Source organism: Triturus cristatus, chromosome 8 (genome assembly GCF_964204655.1).
Source record: "Triturus cristatus chromosome 8, aTriCri1.1, whole genome shotgun sequence".
Lineage (NCBI taxonomy): Eukaryota > Metazoa > Chordata > Amphibia > Caudata > Salamandridae > Triturus > Triturus cristatus.
In genome coordinates, this window is record NC_140591.1 from 1,033,577,768 (window position 1) to 1,033,598,324 (window position 20,557).

The 20,557-nt window shown below is 46.2% G+C and overlaps 1 long non-coding RNA gene across 1 annotated transcript in view; it reads left to right on the plus strand.

Annotated features, from left to right (window-relative positions):
- LOC146805358 (uncharacterized) overlaps nucleotides 1-3,645 on the plus strand; it is a 135,932-nt gene extending 132,287 nt beyond the window's left edge. The window contains exon 3 of the long non-coding RNA XR_014967830.1: nucleotides 26-3,645. This is a non-coding gene — a long non-coding RNA (uncharacterized LOC146805358). The remainder of the gene's footprint in view (nucleotides 1-25) is intronic.
- Nucleotides 3,646-20,557: the final 16,912 nt, after the last annotated feature.

Consider the following 20,557-nt stretch of genomic DNA (forward strand, 5'->3'; position numbering starts at 1 on the left):
AGATCTTCGTTCCATTCATCAACAGATATCTGCCGTACTGCAGCCTCTGCCGGAGGGTCCTGGACACAGCGTAGAAGCTGGACAGTGGGTCTTGGTCCGGAACTACCAACGGAAGTCGAGTTTGGATCCGCGCTGGTCCCGGCCATACCAGGTGCTCCTGGCCACGCGAACGGCGGTGAAAGTCGAAGGGAAGCAGCACTGGATCCATATCTCCCATCTTAAGCGAGTTCCCCTCCCATTGCCAAGGGAACAGCTCGACCAGGAGGAAGGCCTACCATCTCAAGACGAGCCCAGTACTGAAGAGTCACTTTCCCTGGACACCCGCAAAGAGGTTGACGGGCGAGGGGAGAGTGCTGTGAGTTTGGAATCCCCTCTTTGTGGCCACTCAATTGCCCAAAGCAAAGTATCTGGTCGGGAGCCCAGCTCCTCGTCTGACCCCACTGTGCCTACTTTGTTTGTTAATCCTGAAACCCCTGGTCGGGACCGATATCACCTGCGGCCCCGGAAATAGAGAATCCCAGGTCTAGCCTCGGTGAGTGAAGTTGGAGGCTCCAGCAAAAGACCTGAGGATTGTTGGAACACTGGACTGAACTCGTTGAGAGCATGGAACTTTAAGTGAAGCTCTGTTCAGAACGAAGATAGAGACATAGATCAGTTGGTGGGGCCCAGGTGGAGTTCCTTTTCGACACGGGTCGCGTCAAGTGTGACCCCAACGCGAGAAGTTTTTATCTTTTTACTTTTTGTTTTTCTGAACAATAGGAGTCTGCCTGTGAGGCTCTATACGGACACAGGAAAGAAGCACCCTCCGGCAGGTCGGACTGCTTATAGACCCCTTTTTCCCGAGATTATATTGGACTTTTAGTGCGAAATGTACCCTTTTGCTCGTTTTGTCCCTGAAGAAGGGCGTCCCATAGTACCCCGTACCATTCCCCCACATTTGCCAATGTTCTCCTCATGGAGTTTGCGTGTTAAAATTGTTTTCATTTCTATATTGATTGTATCATTTGTATTGTGCTTAGGATTGTTTATATATCTAGAGTTCCGCCATCCTGTACACACCTTTATAGTGTCTACTCCTGCTCCTAAGGAGCATCATTTCCAGACCTTCGCCCCTCATAAGGAAAGGCACCGACAGACGTATGTACATAATGCCTTCATTGAGATGCTGCACCAGACTCATAGTTCCACAAATGTTACTGATTGTTGGGTCTGTGGTCTCCTCCCGTCAGTGATGCATAAGCAAGATTTGTTTATATCAATGCCCTTATCTTATTTAGGTAGTTGCGAAGCCTGGTTAAAAATGTTATCCATGCTGTATGAACACTACACTATAGATGAACGTCGGTTCTCAGAGAAGGATTATGCCTTAATTCTAGCCTATATAGAGAAACACCAGGGTTTTACTCCTAATGCTGAGGGAACTGATGGTACCCTTGATCCTACTGCCTGCATGAACGTGTACACTGATCATGAAAATGATACCTGGTTGAGGGATGAAGTATTGAATTTCGTGACTTTTAACTTTACTGAGTATTTCAGATATTTTCAGGAGCGAAATGTCTCAGATGACAAAATCATTCCGGTCCCAGTGCTAAATACATCCTCCTCTTTCTGCGTGCAGGGTACTGGACATTTATTTGTAGGTTATAGCAGATGCAATTACACTTATAGACTACAGACGTTCAGCAGTCCCCCAACACTCACCCCTCCCAATGTTTATTTTGTGTGCGGTGAAAACGCATACACTTGGCTACCCAGAGGATGGGCAGGTAGATGTTACTTATCCTTCCTTTACCCACCGGTTTACATAGCCCCTTCTGATTATCATAGGTCCCATTCCTTAAGTCGGCGGAGTCTGGGAGCTAGAGCCACTAGTAATGATGCCACTGACCAGACTGACACTCCGGCTCAACACTTTGTTGATATTATGAAAGGGGTATTGCCCATATGGGGGCCCATCCTCACTAGTAAAGAAATTTGGAGGCTATCCAGAGTAGTGGAAGGGGTGGTTAATACTACTGCAGGGATATTAACTAATATCACGGTGGAGCTCCAGGCGACCCGGCTTGTGACTAGGGGTGGGCGGAATTTGCGGAATTAACCTTCGCAAATTATCGCGAGAATGTTTAAAATTATCGCAAACAAGCAGAAATATCGCAAAGATGCGGAAGTTTTTTTCCGGCATGTTCGCGAGATTTTCTGCATGGTTGCGGGTCGCCAACTTACCCATGTGGTTGCTTGCGGGCGCGGCCATCTTGTTTTCAGTTGTTCTCGCGGTGCATGATCGCGAGAAGAAAGACGTGATCGCGCGACGCATGACGTCACTGCAGGCGCGAACTGTCGCGAGACAGCGCAAATGGCTAAAAACAATACAACATCTCATGGAGAACGCGACCGGATCAAGAAAACTTGTCGGCGAACGCAGGGATTCAGGTAAGGCGATCGCGCGCGCGCGAGAATGTATCATTTTACAGCGCGAGCAAGAAACAAATTATCGCCAAGCTGCGGAAACCGGAATTTTTGACATTTTCGCGCTCTCCGCGGAACGCAAAAATGTCAAATTATCGCAATTTCCGCGAACGGAACGAAATTTTTGCCCAGGCCTACTTGTGACCCTTCAAAATCGTCTTGTTTTAGATGTCATCCTGGCCGATCGTGGAGGAGCTTGTAGAGTCATCGGCAGTTCCTGTTGTGTATATATACCTGACTCCGCCCCTTCCGTCCATTTAGCTATCCAGAAACTGCATCGGCTAGCTTCTGAAATTCACACTGAGACTGGTACTTGGTCCCTGTCCGGGTGGTTTTGGGATCTGGTGACTACCTGGGGATGGAAATTATTCATGATTCTTTTGGGAGTAGTAGGGTTCATTTTCACCTGCTGCCTTTGTCTCCAGTGCGGGCCCGCTTGCTGTGCATATTGTGCTACTCAGGTTCGCCGATCTATCCCTAGGCCCAAGCCCAACCAAACCAGGATAGATACCCAGCGGGCTCAGAAGGAGATGCATGAATTAATGCAGATCGATGAGGGTATTTTTGAAGATTGACTCCGTCATTAGCTATGCTGCGCTAAAAGGGCCGTTCTGAGGTGTTCAAGTTGATATGGTATGATTAGCGTAGTATATCTAATGATAGTATGATTAGTTATAGTGTATTCAAGGGTTCGAAATTCCCGTTATGCTTAGTACGACAGAAAGGGCCAAGAACCGAACAGCCTCCATCTTGGCTTGTGGCTCTCTCGTTTAGGAATCACATGGTCTCTCCCGCCCACCATCTGCTTCCCCTTTCATACATTTGTTAGGAGACAGGCTGAATTGCTGAGAAGCAAGGTCACATCTGCTAAAAGGGAGTATCAAGCAAATTCCTCTAGACCTGGGACGAGAAGGGAGTCACCCCGTCGACCTTCTCTGTAAAGATAGTAAACCCTTTGTATGTGTAACCGAAACTGGATATAGGCATGAGCTCATTAGGAGCGCCAGGACTAACTGGTACTTTTCCACATATAAGGTTTTGTATGCTGAACTGATAATGTATAAAAGTGTGTTACTGTCAAGGAGCCAGCAGTCTTCCTCGGCGCACCTGATGGGTGAGGATCGACGAGGCTCCTCTATATAGAGTTCTGTGGTGGCCAATAAACGCTCGAACCTTCCACGTTGCCAACTGCTCCTTATTTGACTTAATATTGCGGGCCAGTGGTAAGTGTGGCCCTTGGAATAATTATTTGGACACAACAACATAACCCCAAGCGGTTAATTTTATGAATACCGCGGGCGAATGGATGTATTGCCTATGAAATTATACTGTCGGATCTCCTGCCTTTTGGATATCACATGAAACTATATTTTCCATGAGGCACATCCCGGCGGCCAGTTGCACGTCATGAAACGAGCGCCTAGCGCAGCCCTAATGAAGACACCGAGTGACAAACACGGTAACATCGGGAGGAGAAAAGGGATAAACTCTAGGTTATCCGGCAAGGGTGATCCTTGATGAAGTTAAGGGAAATATCACCAGATTAGTGGTGCCTTTTGATTTCTTAATGTCTCCGGCTACTTCCTGTTGGCTAATCAGAAACTGAGCATGTATATAGATATTCTAACTCTGTGTTCTCGCTCTGTGTCTTTTTTCTATTATTTACTCCAGTGCAGTGTTTGACTAAAGGATGCCCTTCCTCGCCCTTCCATGAGGCATACTATCCGCAAAATAAGTGTAAGATGCAAATGAGGTGTAAAAAACTAATTGGGCACACAATTGGGTACAGTAACAGCTAACATCTGATTGGAGGATAGAATAAGTGGAAATACGGCCTAGAAGTCAGAGTTATGTCTGTATGTATGAACGGGTTGATAATAAATACGTTTACCATTGAATCACCAGTTAAAAACATGACTAACATGATAACAAGCAGTCATGCAATAAGAACAGTGGACTACACACGTATCTGGGCACCGCACATTGGTCAAACTATAACCTCATATAGACAGCACGGGTCTCACTGACCATAAAATATGGCATGTGAAAATGATTGTTTAATTGTAATATATTGTATATATTTTGCGTGTCTGTTTATGTCTTTTAGGAAGCATCCTCCTACAATAGAAGGACTCCGGCGAAACCAATTGGTAATCCGGTACTGTATGCGTGGATTGGGCATGCATGTGTGAAGGGACAGTATAAGTAAACAGTGCAGGATTGAATAGGGTCTGATTGGCTCCTGACGAAAGCCAAGGACCCCTTGGGGCCGTTAGAAGGGCTGAAACATGGTGACCAATTGTGGATACCAGCAGCCTAAAGGAGCTCATTGACCATTAGAGGGTTCTTTGGCGAATGTGGGATGGCTGATGATGAAGCCTGACAGCTGGGGGGTGGGGGGGGTGAGGCAACCCCGTTTCATTTTTTGAACACTGATGTGAATTAGGAAATACTGCAAGCGGAAAGTAGCCAGTTAGTCTTTGTTATGTAGGTATTCCCTTAATAAAAAGTGCAAAGTGCGATACGCCAGAAGGTATGGGTCCGTTTGTTTTTTGTGTGGTTATTTTGATGAATCTCCCCCGCCACCAATCTGTAAAAAAAGGCTCTGAGGAATCTCCACTGGCCCCCAGTTTACTTATAATCCTACAAGGAGAAGGTCTAAACAATGACTAGATGAAGCCTGCCTGTTGCTGGACTTTCTTTTCTACATATAGTCACTAAAAGTACCACATTTATGTTAAAGTACTTTTATGTTTTGAATTAAATCCAAAAACATAGACATTTGTAATTGTAAACCATAACTTGCACACCAAATGCAATCCTCATGACTTTACCCTTGATCTGACAGATGGACTTTTAAATGTTGTAATTTTTCTCATAAGGGTTTTGTGATAGGTAATGCATTTAACCCTATTAAAAAGAGATTACTATAAATGTAGTATTTTTTTTTGTGGTTTAGGCATGTATTGTTTTTTAGTAAGGTTGTGCTTTTAAGGATTGCCACTAATTGGTATGAATAATGTCCAGTAGTAAGTTTTGCATTTAGTGTGTGCGTTGGGGTTTAAAGGTATATCGTAATAGGTATGGAATGGCAAACAAACCTTAACTTAAAAAGTTCAGAGTTTTTTAAATTTATTTCATAAACATAACTGTACATAAAGGTGTTCGAACCAAAGCTGACACAAACATTATTTTAACCTTGTCTTTGTCAGAAAAGTATTTATCATCTACTACATCCAAATTCTACAGAAGCATTCCCTGGTCCACGCAGTCAGCCACCTGCTGTAAGTTGAGCCAATGGCCAGGCCCTGTTGCTATATACCCAATCCTCCACAGGGTTTGAACTACCACTGGACCCTGTCCAACCTTGTATCTGGGCAACTCCAATAGTAGCCATTCACCTACTGCATATGACCTTCAGCTGTGTGCCACATTGGTTGGCCACAGTGCCTCGCCCACTGTGGGCTGCTATTTCCTGCTATTCACTGCCTTCAGTCATGTGAAGTGGGCTTGCCTGTGGGGCCTGGCCTACAGCAAGGCCATGTGTGTAATTGCTGGGGGCAGCAGAAAACCCACTGCAACACTACTGGACAGCCAAGCTGAACCTGGCCTCCTTTTTCTTTTTTTTTGGTTTTGCGAACCACAGTATTTATTTGTAAACCAGCAGAAGTCTCTGCAAAGGGTCCAACAAGAATCCATGAAGGTTTGCAGACCAAATGAGCTTCTTAATAAAACTCAATCAATTCCTCCCTCCCCCATCCCCAAGGACCTCATCATGGCATCCAAGCTCTGGTGATTCCCAGGTTAGAACATGGTAGTGCTACCCTAGGTGGTTTGCCCAAATCTACTACGGCTCCCTTAAGGGTCTCCCTTAACTCTGCGGAAAAACTCATCACTGGATCTAAAAGAACCGCAATGGACCGCACTCCGCTAGCCCCTCCTCCGGGTCGCCCCAAGGGAAGCTGGTACATGAAGTTCTTGAGTGGTTCACCCCAGTGGGTGCAAGTAAGTACTTGTTGAAATGATGATCTCTGATGGAGTTCTTGAGTGGTTCACCCCAGTGGGTGCAAGTAAGTACTTGTTGAACTGATGATCTCTAGACCCAATACATGTCCCGGGTTTTAAAAGAAACAGCCACATCACTCCTGACCTAAAATCCCTCACCTAGCTCTCCTATGAAGCAAAATTTCACCCAAAAATTGCCTGCATGACCCACAAAGCCCTACACTTCAATACCCAAAGTTACCCCGCTCAGAAGCTTGTACGGTACAGAGGTTCCAGATCCTTTAGAAGCTCCAGCACCTTGTTGCTGAAACCACAGAGATTCTCTAAAAAGAAAACTTACAATAGAGCCTTCTCGGGCATCTTCCTGAGAATTTGGAACTCCCACCCTCCTGAAACTAGATGGAATCCCTCTATAGCATCCTTTGGGAAAGAAGTGAAAATGGTACTTATGAACAAATTTCTACTTTAGGTTCTAGGGCCTCTTCTTTCCAAGGATATCAGGCCTCCACAACTTCTCTCTTGACTACAGTTAGCTTGTCATACATCTGTTTTTACCTATTTGTTTAACATTAAGTTGAGACCGCTCTCATTAGGTGAGCTGTCATATCCTGTATTATTTTTTATTACTATGATAAGATTGTTTTCTTTTTTATGTCCCTATTCTTTGAATGTTTGTTAAGCCATCAGATACTCTCGAGGGTCATGTTTGCAGTATAAAAAACCCTGCAAATAAAATAATTGATAAATAAGCCACAAACATTAGATGGTGGGACACCCTGGGGATGAGATGGGGGCATCTATCACAACCTTGGCCAAACTGCAGACAACAGCTGTTAGATACCCGGATGTCTTGATAATACACCTGGGCGGCAATGCCCTTGTACAGCTTGGGAGGAAGGAACTCCTCCGTGACATCTGGCGGCATGGTCCTTTGGCAGCACCCTCATCATGTGATCAGAAATCATCCCCAGGCAGACATGGTGTGAGGCCATGTCAATGGGGCGGTGGATTACTACAGGAGGAAATTAACCCCTTCTGTGCCACGCCCTTTCCCCCTCCTGTGCGGGGTGTTTCATTAGTGGGTGGGGTTCATGACGAGATGGTCTCGTCATGGGCACAGCGCGACCGTGCTCCATGACGAGACTATCTCGTCATGGGCACAGAAGAGGTTAAACATTGCAGTCAGCAAGTCCTGCAAGGCAAATGGCTTTACGAATATCAGGCATGTCCTGATCAACTAAAGGAGCTTGTAATTGTAGCCATGGGTGGGGTGCACCTGTAAGAGGAAGGAATCAAGGTGTTGTGGGCCAAGGTATGGGCAGCCATGACAATGGAGGGCTGCGCCTCAGAGAAACATAAATGTACCCCATACTCAAGGGGGAGACACCTGGAGACATGAGCCTCACAGGCAGCGAGGCAGAAAAAGGGAAACTGTTAGCAAAAGATGTACACCAGCAGCAGAGTGTGCTGATTGAAGGCCACTTACCTGGGAATGCCTTATTGCAGGATGAGTCAGCCAATGGGGGGGAGAGTAAGTGGAGTAGGTCAGACCCGCCAGACGGCATGGCACAAAAGTGGACAGACAAGGTAGCAAGTTGAGCCTAACATCAGTGAGAGGCTACCCCCACCTCACGGGCAGAGAAAAATCCTAAGCAAAAAAACTTTATAACCCCACAAAAGCAGCGAGTATGATTGATGGCATATCAACATGTAAAAGGTATCAAATTATAGTGGAAATGACAAGACATGATTCATTTATGGCAAATATGATTTCACCTGAATATGATGTGACCTGTCACCTGTTTATGACCCTGTTAGAATGATTTATGATAATTGTCAAAGTGATTTATGCATGCAATGACAAAGTACCAATCAAACATGTTGTTATGGTGAAGACATTGATTTATGCAGGACAAGATTGTGAGCGTGAGGTTCCAGAATGGGTAAAGTGACATAAATCAGGGAACCTTGGGGTTGGGACAAATGAGGGCTGGAGTTGGCGTTAAAGGTTGTGTGGTCCTATATCTCTACACTTGTGCCAATAAAATTCAAAAATATATTTCCATGTGCAGCGCTTATTTTTAAGAGACACCTCAACATATTTTGATGACAAGCAGGCCTTTTTATTTGGTAACAGGACCATCAACTGAGAACTTTGTGCAGCTGCCCTGCTGTCATGACGGTGAGATGCCGAAATGAGCATTTAGCCTTTGGACATCAAGCGGCGAACAGCAGGAAAATTTGGGGACTACTGATGCCGCTGCGCTGTTTGGGAGAGTCTAATGCCTAAGACTCTTCCTCAACCCAAAACTGCTATCTCTAGCAGGCTGTTTTACTGTTCATCAGACTATGTAATGTTAAGCTCTGCAGGGTGGCTGTGCAAACATTGAAGTGCTTTTACGTTTTTTTGGGTGGATTAGCATTGTTAACTGTGGCGGCATACTATTAAAGGTAACGGGTGGAGAGAAAGGATTATCATCATTTGCGGTCTTCAAACTGTGCCTTTTGCAGTCTCATGCAGGATTTCATGCTGCCTGGTGGCTTGAGCGTGCTCAGTGACATCTCACAATTATGTGTACCTGCATCTAAATACTCACGTATGTGGGTGTGCGTGAGGTCAGCGATCTTTTATTGGGCTTTTGCTTGCTGTTCACCATGATATGCACACCAATGAAGACTGCGTGTCAGTGGAGAGTTTTGAAATGCACGTTGTTGATCTCGGCTCACAGTGGCAGGCACATCTTATTCCGTGGCACAATGGGTGGAGGGTGTGAACGAGGAGGGTACTGAAGGACTGGGCAATTTCTAATACCCAGCGGTGCCAGGGGACAACACCCGAAACCTTCGGGTTCACCTGTTTTGGCGTACTTAACAAACAGAGACACGGGACTCTTCCACTGGCGTCAAAAGATCGTCTTTAATGACTGCAGTCAGGAACAGAAGTCACAGAAGTATCATACAAGATAGATTCTAAGGAGACTGCTCGATTTGTACAAAGCAGGTCGCTCCTTAAATACTGAATATTCTGCTTCGGGCAAACATTCCTGCAGACTTACAATAATTCCCGTTTCTGTATTCCAGACAATAAGATCTCACAATTTCACATTCCCATCTCCAGGTGTCCGGCCTTCAATCACATGTTTCTGACATCCCTCCATTGAAAGGCCGGACCGCCCCATAATAAAATTGGTCACCTCCTCATCATAAAAGGCTAAAGGGAAATGCAGGAACAGATGCAGAAAATAGAAGAGTCAGATAAGACATATTCGTAGGCTAATAAAAGAAGCGTGGTCTATTGTATCAGGGTCAGTAGCTTTGCTCAGGCAGGACAGGACAGAAAACCAGTACGGCAGGGTCCGCCTCAGGCGACAGGGTCAGCTTTCGCCAAGTCATGCAGAAATTGGAAGAACGCGCACTAGGGACTACGTGCCCTCGAGGTTACCTAATCAGGGTCATTGTTCGGACATCGCCCGTTCACTGACTATGTGAGGGCAATGATACAAAATGGACGTCGTGCACGAAATGGAACCCGTAGGTTTGAACACAAGAATCAGCGATACATGACGAATCCTTCAGTGCAGCGTTGCGAAAACGCTCGCTTTATATTAGACTCATTATTTGCAATTCGCTAATACCAGGATCGTCACGGTACCATTAGCTCAGAAACATGGGTTCAATTTTCACGGAACCTCAGACCCTCCTTTTGCCCTTACATAGGCAAGCACTGATCGATATCTGAGTCGATACCTATTTTCATCAAATCACTGAGATGTTGCTGAAGCATCATCCTTTCCATCAATACCTCTCTAGTAACAGGTGGCCTTCTTATACACGTTGTGGCGCAAAGGCCACATAAGGCAGGACCACACTGGACACAGAGACAGCACGAAAACAGGAGAGCTAAAGCAGCCCCAATGACCATCAGAATCTTCCATCCCCACGCAGATAATAGGTTCCAAAACCATCCAGTTAGCGACCACTCCCCTTCATCCATATGTATAGAATCAGAGATCTTATGCAACTTGGAAATGGCCTCATAAACTGTCGGAGCATTATCCGGAATGAAAACACAGCAACTCGATCGGATCACTTTACACACTCCACCTCAATCTGCAAGTACCACATCTAGAACCATACGGTTCTGCAACGTCATAAGGCCATCCGCTTGAAGCTCAGCCGTCAAGTTACCAAGGGCACCAGCCGTTACATTAACAGTGGATTCAACTACACGAGTCAGTTGTCTCAGGTTCCTACTATTAACCATAGGTCCCCAAAACGGCAGAAAACCCTTGAGGAAGTCTCCCACTTCCTGACCAGCAGTGTCTTCCTGACTAACAACGCCCCTAACAATTCTGGCCTTGTGATAATCAGAGGCAGCCGTAAATGTCGGCGGCAGTAAGTTAGCAACATAGCATGTTCCCGAAAAATCTGGGGGCAACCATGTGTATGCTCAGTCATAACAGACAAAGTATGTACCCTTGGCAGCCAAAAACGCAGGAGAAGACTGTGATGGAAAAACGTACGTTTCAGTACTAACACTCTTCCCTAGCTGAGCTCTCGTATTCTGACCATTGCCTTGCAAACAAAAACGACCTAAGTGTGGTACGACCCAAATCAGAGACGAGTTCTTGCGCTGTTTCTCACCCAGACTAATGCTATAGCCAGTCGCATTCCAACCCACATAAGCTCGCAACTCATCCTTAGGAATGGATAAATATGCATCGATATCTCTACTCATATCGGCAACTCCTCTGACCAAGGCTTTATTGCTAGAGCTATATCTTGTGGAGCGCGGTGGTCGCGGGGGATAGGTCTCAAGCGCAAAGAGGAACATAGTCTGGAATGCCCACGATGACCCATTATAGCTAAAAGGCAGAACTAGATACGGGATACCTTTATCGACGGTATGCGGCATTAAACCACACACCCAGCAATTAGTCATATTCATCACTAGTTGGTGTTGGTGCAGGAGTTGAATAAATGAATTGTTCATGAACTCAGAACGTCTAGCTTGTTCGTGTTCAGGAAAAGGGTGGAAAGAGTGCGAAGAAGCAGTCGTAACAGGAAAGGAAACGTGAGGAGGCACCGTAGTCATAGCAGGTGCAAAACTTAACTGGGCACCAAAGACAATTCCACCCATCAGAGTTATCAAGACAACCAAAAACATTAGGGCACACTGGATCAGGAAAAATTTGTTGTGCAATATTTCATGCAATTTCACTTTACGCTCAATCACAGTATTAACACCTCGCAGCGCAGGAAGCTCCATCCTCTACTCGAGCCATCCGTGGCGGTTGGTTTGTACCTGTTCGGAAATGCGTCCGTTAGCCTTGGGAGTTCCCAAAAACCAACCGGGGGAACCGACCTAGCATCTGGTAACCTGCAAATCAAAACTAGGCACACGTCACGGCCCTACGGCGAACCCGGATGGCCGGTTCAAAAACACGCACACAGCAAACTTCCTGGCTGAGGAGAATACAATTGTCCAAAGACGAGTTGTCAGGGCAGAGGGGGCAAAGGAAAACAAGAAAGGGTATTCACTTTATTAGTCCTTGGAATGGGAGCGTAAAGAGTAACGATGTCTTCCAGGTTGTGTCTGTTCTTCGAACAAGGGACCAGATGGCGAAACAGTGTTCGATTGTTCAGGTGAATGTTTGAACGCAGTAATGTTCGAATCCAGGGGCGAAGGCACAGTTCCATGTGAAGCAGGAGTGTTCTTCAGTTTAGCAGACTCAAGACCTTTAAATTGTGCATCGCTGAACGGGACAAGCCTAGGAACACACTCTGTCTCAGAATTGCCAATTCCCTGTCTAATCCATTTGTCATACGGTAAAGGAAGCGGTACACGTTTCGTATGGGCAGCGTGTACCCAATGCTTTCTTCCAGCCAATCGAACAGCAGTTCGTGTTGACAACAGGACCTGGAACGGTCCGATATATCTTGGCTCCAAGTTTCTTGATTTCCCAAAGTTCTTTACGACCACGAAATCGCCAGGCTGTAACTTGTGTCCTGGTCCTTCTGTTGGTTTTGGCAGAGCCTCAAAAACCTGTTGATGAATGGCACTTAGTTTAGCAGTCAAGTCATAAAGGTAATCGATCAACATGGGATATTCGAGCTGGGTGAATTCCTTAGGTCTAGGGACTCCCCAAACGTTCGCAGGACGACCAAACACAATTTCATACGGGCTAAGCCCTATTCGAGAGTGAACAGTCGCCCTAGTGGATAGAAGAGCCAAAGGCAATGCATCTGGCCATGATAATCCAGTAGTCGTTTGGATCTTGGCTAACTTCAATTTCAGAGTCCCGTTATAACCCTCAACAAGACCTGCGGACTGTGGGTGATTTGCACTATGGAACTTCTGTCTAATCCCCAAACCCACACACACGCTCTTCATAACCTTTCCCACAAACTCACTTCCATTATCCGACCATACAATCCGTGGCATGCCAAACCTAGGGAAAAACTCTTTGAGAAGGACTTTGGCTGTGGACAGGGCTGTATTATCCTTCAAGGGGTAGGCTTCAATCCATCGTGAAAATGCAAAGACTACAACAAGGACATACTTAAGGTTGTTACACCTTTCCATATGAATGAAGTCTAATTGGATAACCTCAAAGGGACAAGTCGGGGGAGCAAAATGACCAGCTGCAGTTGGAGTTCCCTTGCCAGGATTATGCATCAGTCACACCATGCAATTCTTAACCACCCTCTCCGCACACTTAGAAATTCCATCATTCTTCCATACCGGGGCCAACAACTTGCAAATTCCTTTCGCACTAATGTGTGCCATTCCATGTGCCATTGTAACTACTGCAAGCACATACACATCAGGTAACATCCATCTTTGATGTTCAGACAGATCGATCCAACAACCAGTCGAATCCAATTTACCCGTACTGTCTTTCCACACATTCTTCTCACTCTCAGTAGCCTCATTCTGAATTGACTTCACACTCTCAATCGTGCCTTCACACATTCCAGCATCCGTAACCCATCTTGCAGAACTTGCAACATACATTCGACTCGTCATGTTCTTTGCCGTCTTTTTCGCAATCTCATCTGCAAATGTATTACCACGACCAACGTCATCCGTGACCTTCCGATAAGCGCTACACTTCACAATCGCAACTTGCTTTGGCAAAGTAAGTGATTCCAGAAGCTCATTCACCAATTGTGCATGCTGTATTTTTGTCCCGTGGGACGTCAAAAATCCTCTCTCTCTCCATAATCGTCCAAAACTATGTGCAACACCAAACGCATACTGGCTATCGGTAAACACGTTCACTCTCTTTCCCTCGGCCAAAACGCACGCTCTCGTCAGCGCAATTAACTCTGCAGCTTGTGCAGAATTCTGACTTACTCTCGCAGTCTCAACAATCGTACTCAATGTCGTCACAGCATACGCGGCAGTCACATCACCATTCGACAATTTAAAGCACGAACCGTCCACATACAAAGTACCATCCGGATCTGACAACGGGGTATCTTTCAAATCGATCCGACCCTTCGTTTCTTCTTCAGTTCGCAAACAACAATCATGTGGTTCTGAATCACTCGACTCTACAGTAGTCGGCAACAATGTGGCTGGATTCAACACACTACATCTCTTAATCTGAATATGACTTGCCAAGAGTGTCAGCTCATAGCCTGACAACCTAGCACTCGTGAGATGTTGAGTTTTCGTTCTGTTCAATAAAGTATCTACTGCATGTGGAACCATTACCACTAACATATTATTCATGACCAGACCAGCAGACTGTCAAATAGACACAGCAGCTGCCGCTGTCGCTCTAAGACAACTCGGCAATGCTCTTGCTACTGGATCTAAGGTTGAAGAAAAATACGCACACGGACGCTGTTTATCACCAAATTGGTGCGTCAACATGCTCAATGCGCAACCCTCTCGTTCATGAACGTATAGTGTAAATGGTTTATTGTAGTCGGGGATACCCAACACAGGAGCTGAACACAACGCATCGCGTAGCTCAGAAAAACTCTTCTGGCAGTCATCAGACCATGGCAGAGGATTCGAAACATCTTTGCACGTGAGAGCTAACAAAGGCTTTGCTAACAACGAAAAATTTGGGATCCATTGTCTGCAGTATGATGTGATACCCAAAAAGGCACGTACTTCTCTTTGAGTGTTTGGCACAGTCATTTGAGCAATTGCTCTAATTCGTTCTGGGGTCAACCTTCTTCCCTCCTTTGACAAGAGATGACCTAAATAGGTTACCTCTTGGCAACAATATTGCAGCTTAGAAGGTGACACCTTGTGATGTAAATCGGACAAATGCTGTAGCAAAGAAATCGTAGCTGCTTTGCAAGTTGTTTTGTCATCAGCAGCCACTAAAAGATCATCTACGTACTGGATCAAAGCACCCCCGACAGGCAATACAAAGGTATCAAGCTGGCTTTTCAGAGCCTGACTATATATCGAAGGACTTTCACAATAACCTGGAGGTGCGCGCTTGAATCTGAAGCTACGACCACCCAAGGAGAAACCAAAAATGTCCCTACTCTCTTTTGCTATCGGGATACTAAAGAAGGCATTCTTCAAGTCAATCACCGAAAACCAGGTAGCTGAAGCAGGAATCAATGTCAATAAAGCTGTGATATCGGGAACCACAGGAAACTGCAGAACCACAATCTTGTTCACTTCTCTAAGATCAATTACGAAACGATACACAGGACGTTGGGAAGAATCGGTACGTTTCAAAATCGGCAAAACAGGACTATTACACACGTTACCTCGTGTTTCTTCGATCACACCCTTCTGGATCAAATCATGGATGATCGCTAAGAGTGCTCGTTCACCATCGCTCGAAATTCGATACTGCGGAATTCGCGGTAACCTAACATTCGGTCTGAGCTGAACAACATATGGGGGAATTTCCAGAAGACCCACATCATTAGGACCCGTAGACCAAAGAGATTCGGGGAGCGAACGCAATTCTTGTGGAAGCCTATCTGTCGCCACATACATAGGAGAGATCACTTTCCTGCCCAATGTAAGTTGTACTCCCGATGGGGAACAATGCAATGTCGCATACAATCGTTTCAACAGGTCCAAACCCAGCAAGTTCTCACCACAACCAGGAGTCAAAATCAACGGTGCTTCTAACTTACATGGTCCAATTGAAAGGGACAAAGGACTAGAGACTGGATTACGAACAGGGGCGCCAGAGAATCCTACTGAGACATTAGTTAAGCCAGACAAGGGTGCGCCAGGGAGTTTAGAATGTATGATTGAACTTTTTGCGGCACCAGTATCCAACAGAAAAGGCTCAACCACACTTGATAAAGCTACTGAAATGTAAGGCCCACTCTGATCAACTGGAACTGACACTACTCCCTCTCTTTGTCCATGGCTATCCTAGCAATCATTATACGCAGTACTCTCGCCCTCGACATAGTAATCATCTACATGGTACTGCGGAGATCTATCAGATTGCACCTTCGATTGGACAAAACAATTAAGAGAACTTTGTGACGGAAGAAAACGCTCATTCTGAGAAGGCGTGACACCACGTCCTCTACCTCTAGAGACTTGTTGAAAACCACGACCTCTCTGAACTGGCACACCACTCATACGCTGTCGCAAAGCAGGGCACTCGTTCTTATAATGACCCTCTTCCTTGCAGTATGCACATTGATTCAATCCTAACAAGGGCCTGGAAGCGAGATACTCCGGTCTCAGTTGTACTTTCGGAAACAGTGTCTGTTGCTGAAATTGCGTACGTTGCTGCGAATCGTTCTGATTCGAGCGAGGCGGATACGCTTGCTGCAAAAACACCTTAGTCTTCAGGTCCCTCGTTTTCCTCTCTACACATTCTTTTTCTTCCTTATCTCTGTTCTCGTAATATTGGGCTGTGGCTAGAATCTGGGCCGTCGAGGAGACAGCCCAAGCACTTTCTGAGTCTTTCAATTTGTTGCACAAGTCAGGCAGCAAGTTAAACACGAACTTATCAACAAATAGTCTCTGGCCTCCCTCTGAACTCATATCTTGACCGCTGTGGTCCACAAAAGTCTCCTCAAATCGTGTGAAAAAGTCGGACACACTTTCATCCTTCTTCTGCTTACAAGCCGACAATTTATCCCAGTTTACTCTCAACGATGGCATCAGCGTCTTCATTAGATTAACTATCCTATTTGGTAACTCCGCCACTAGCGGTTCAGGCTTTGCACCTCCTACTTGGAGAGCATCCGCAGCTAAAATAGCAGTCCAGGTACCACCTAACTCGTGCGGATGATCCTCATGGCGGATTTTTGCCCATATCGGTTGTGGCACTACATTGCCAAACAACATCTCAATATCTGCAATGTTCATAATACAGGCGTCCACTGTCTGGGACAATTCCTTATAGTAACCAGCGGAATTCTTACGTGGGTCTGGCAAAGTCTGTTTTAATGCTAATACTTCAGACCTTTTCCATGGGACATGTATCCAAACTCTCTGAAAATGTGCCGGAGCGGCCGCAATACCTCTCCCTGCATCAGCCTGTACTGCATCACGCCATACTGGCGGAACCTCTCTCATAGGATACTGTCCTAACGTCTTCGTTGCCGAGGAACCATTCGCAAACAAAACTCTAGACGGTAATACAGACCTATAGGCAAGAAGCCGTTCTAACGCATGTCTAGCATCAGAGCCCACAATCATACCTTTCGCAAATTGACTCTGGAGTTCAAGCATTTCAGCAGGGGCTGAGTCTAATTCGTCGTTGTCCCATTCGTCTCGCAACAACTTACACATCTCCTCAAACACATATCTCTGAGTCGGTTCATTCCACTGAGAAAATGTATCGTAAACTATACGACAACTATATCTATCGGGTTTCAAAATCCACCTATGAGCCATCTAATCTAATAATGCTCGTTCCCCAGACTCAGGGAGCTGCCTACGTCTCTGCATAGAGTCAGAAACGACGGGCGCAATTAGCGACCCAAAAAGAGGAGTCAGAAAACTCGGGACGGTGTCGGTTACTCGCCGACGAGCGGAAAGTGAAGTAGACATAAGAGCAGGAGAGACAGCATTCAGCGAAAGCGAAGGAGCAAAAGGGGTAACAGAGACAGGAGTGACAGGCGTAGTAAGGTGAGGTGTAGCAGTTAAAGACGAAAAAGGCAACCCAGGAAGAGGGGGTGCCGGAGGAACATAACCCTGCTGAGGAACAGGTTGTGGGGGAGGAACTACCACGGGCTGACCAGCAGCCGGTTGTACAGCAGGGGGAACCAAAAAGGCTGTAGCGCTTTGTACATAAGGAGGTGGCGACTTCAATAAATAAGACATCAGAGGATCCTTTTCGGGGTCCTCTTTCGGCTTATCTGGACATGATGGCAAAACAGGGTAGCACTTATCAATTGCCATGCTATGTTGTCTAGTGAAAATCTCGGTCGCTTTCTCTTCTTCATCTTCCTTAAACTGCCTAGCAGCTTGCATAATCGAGACACCTTTGTCTCGTTTATCCTTTTTAGCCTGTTTGATTTCTTTCTGCTTGGCTTCTTTGCGCCATAGACGAAAGGAGTCAAACATCGCCGGCCGGGCTTTCTTCTTAAATAACTTCGCCTCCAAATTATCCAAAATTGCAGTTTCAAAACTACCATGTAGTGGCCATCTGAGAACACCATCTTTCCTCGTATAGCGGACCCATACCTCGTTATACGTGATAGGGCCCACACCATGCTTCGAATAGAGCTCATAAGTCGGAGTTCCAACCGGAGGTATCGGACAAGAGTCCTCCAATCGGGAATCCTTGTTGCAACATCCAAGACAAGACAAGAAACCAAGACTACGGTTAGGCATTTTTCGCTCACTAACCGAGTTTCAAACTTCAAGGGGCTATCTCTACCGATACACTCGTAAATGTACGAGACCCTCGGTTTTTGGGAACTGCAGCTACCAAATAATCCTAAGGACCAAACTAAACCAAATGCAATGGAACCATGCAAACCAAAACTAAGGACCAAAGAACTCGAGTTAAACCTAAGGACTGGGAGCGACCCACTTATACTTAACTGAAAGATCAATGACGTCACCAGGAAGACCCGTCTATCGTCTCGCCGTACTAAGGACTACGCCAGGCTCCAAAACAGGTCGACAGTCAGGGCGCCAGTCCTTTGCAGCCGTCTGGAAGCGGGAACCTTTGCAGGGAAAGACCTTCGGACCACTTATGCGACATACATGCATCGATGAAGTGGGGTGCACCTCCCTCGGAAATTTCACACGAAGCTCCTCACAATCTTCAGGCTAGGACCGAAACCGCTTGATGTCGCACCACACTAGGGCGCCAACTGAAGGACTGGGCAATTTCTAATACCCAGCGGTGCCAGGGGACAACACCCGAAACCTTCGGGTTCACCTGTTTTGGCGTACTTAACAAACAGAGACACGGGACTCTTCCTCTGGCGTCAAAAGATCGTCTTTAATTACTGCAGTCAGGAACAGAAGTCACAGAAGTATCATACATAGATTCTAAGGAGACTGCTCGATTTGTACAAAGCAGGTCGCTCCTTAAATACTGAATATTCTGCTTCGAGCAAACATTCCTGCAGACTTACAATAATTCCCGTTTCTGTATTCCAGACAATAAGATCTCACAATATCACATTCCCATCTCCAGGTGTCCGGCCTTCAATCACATGTTTCTGACATCCCTCCATTGAAAGGCCGGACGGCCCCATAATAAAATTGGTCACCTCCTCATCATAAAAGGCTAAAGGGAAATGCAGGAACAGATGCAGACAATAGAAGAGTCAGATAAGACATATTCGTAGGCTAATAAAAGAAGCGTGGTCTATTGTGTCAGGGTCAGTAGCTTTGCTCAGGCAGGACAGGACAGAAAACCAGTACGGCAGGGTCCGCCTCAGGCGACAGGGTCAGCTTTCGCCAAGTCATGCAGAATTTGGCAGAACGCGCACTAGGGACTACGTGCCCTCGAGGTTACCTAATCAGGGTCATTGTTCGGACATCGCTCATTCACTAACTATGTGAGGGCAATGATACAAAATGGACGTCGTGCATGAAATGGAACCCGTAGGTTTGAACACAAGAATCAGCGATACATGACGAATCCTTCAGTGCAGCGTTGCGAAAACGCTCGCTTTATATTAGACTCATTATTTGCAATTCGCTAATACCAGGATCGTCACGGTACCATTAGCTCAGAAACATGGGTTCAATTTTCACGGAACCTCAGTACGTGTTCACCACTCCCGGAATCCCACCCCAACCTCTTGATGGCAAAATTATTAATACCGGCAACGCCGACCCCGTACTGCTCTCTGTTACAGTGCACAGCTTTCCAAGCCTGGAGGAGATGCCAGGGCAAGGAGCGGCGGACCACCAACTACACCCCTGTTCAACCTCTCGTAGAACAGCCACATGATGACCCACAAACTTTATTCACAAGCGAACAATTGGTCCGATGGACTGAGGCAGGATTGGATAATGTTGGGTATTGGTTTCTAGATAAATCTCCGCTCCCATTTGCAGGGCTTGTGGAGGACTGCGGTCTTCCCTCAGGCCAGTTGCTACACTATGAGGCCTTGACATGTACATTCACACAGCTATGGAATAAAGCGAGGGATGAGCCGGAGACACACCCAGTGCTACATGCCCTGTTCATGCTGGGATTGGCGGGGCACCTAGTGAAATGGGTTTATGTCGCACTGCAATCCGCGTCCGTAGGGCCCCTAAGTAGGTTGCAGGCAAAGTGGGATAGACAAGGGGGCAGACAGCATACAGATGCAGAGTGGCGCAGGGTTTTGCATTATCCTAAGATTTCCTGCAACACACGCTTAAAATATATACAATTCAATTACACACACATGGCTTAGATGACACCGCACTGCCTCTTTGTGACGTATAGGGGGGGCAGTCCGTCCATGACCTAGATGCTTGCACCCGGAAAAGGACTTTGGTCATATGACTTGGGACTGTCACAGTTTGCGTCCTTTCTGGGAGGCTGTGCTGGGTAAACTCAAAGAAGTGCTGGGTAGAGTGCTGCCCCCCACAATACAGACATGCTTGTTAGGTCTTTTTCCCAGACCCCCAAAACGTAAGGTTGGGAATAGGCTCATAGACCTT